Source organism: Epinephelus fuscoguttatus, linkage group LG17 (assembly GCF_011397635.1).
Source record: "Epinephelus fuscoguttatus linkage group LG17, E.fuscoguttatus.final_Chr_v1".
NCBI lineage: Eukaryota > Metazoa > Chordata > Actinopteri > Perciformes > Serranidae > Epinephelus > Epinephelus fuscoguttatus.
The window spans coordinates 12,760,300-12,761,078 of record NC_064768.1 but is presented as its reverse complement, the minus strand read 5'-3'; positions in this window follow the sequence as shown (position 1 = coordinate 12,761,078).

Genomic DNA, 779 nt, shown 5'->3' with positions numbered 1-779 from the left:
AGAGGAGTGAAATAAAGGAGGATGTGTGAGGGAGTGATGAATGAAGGAGGAGGACAGAGGGAGAGCTTTATAAACAAGGATAAGTCTCTCCCCACCTTTCTCTCCTTTGCTCTCATATATACTCTAATCCCTCTTTCCTTCTCCATCCATCTACACCCTCCACCACCACCCATCAAACACATATACACACAGTTCTCCCTTCATGCCTCTCCTGACAGCTCTGCAGAGTGTTGCATAATTCCCAGCGTGGGGGAGTGAGGACAAGATGGAGGGAGGGATGGAGGTGAGGAAAAGAGAGAGAGGCAGCAGGGAGAATGACTCACGATGCCACATGCAGCACAACGCCACACTCTGTCACCTAATACCTAAACACTTTCGCACCACAAGGCATGAATGTTGCACTTGTAACGAAGAGCTGCAACTTTGAATGATGACATTATTTATTTTTCTGCTCTTTTGCATTTAGGCTTTTGGATAAATGCACAAATGCAGAAACATCATTTTGAATAATAATGCTCTTGAATCTGTCAACGATGCAGGGATTTCAAAGAGGTGCAAGTCGGCTTAGTTAATCGTATAAAACTAATGAGGAGTGAGGAGATGGGGCTGTCATGGATCATGAGTAAGAGTTGTCTGCTGTCATTGTGGTGTGAACCTTACATTAGAGATATTGCACATAAGATGACTTGTGAGTGTATGGGCTCATTGATACTCCATACGTATAAATATAGATATGTCCGATTCAAACGCAAACGTCACTGCTCTCATACTTCCATACT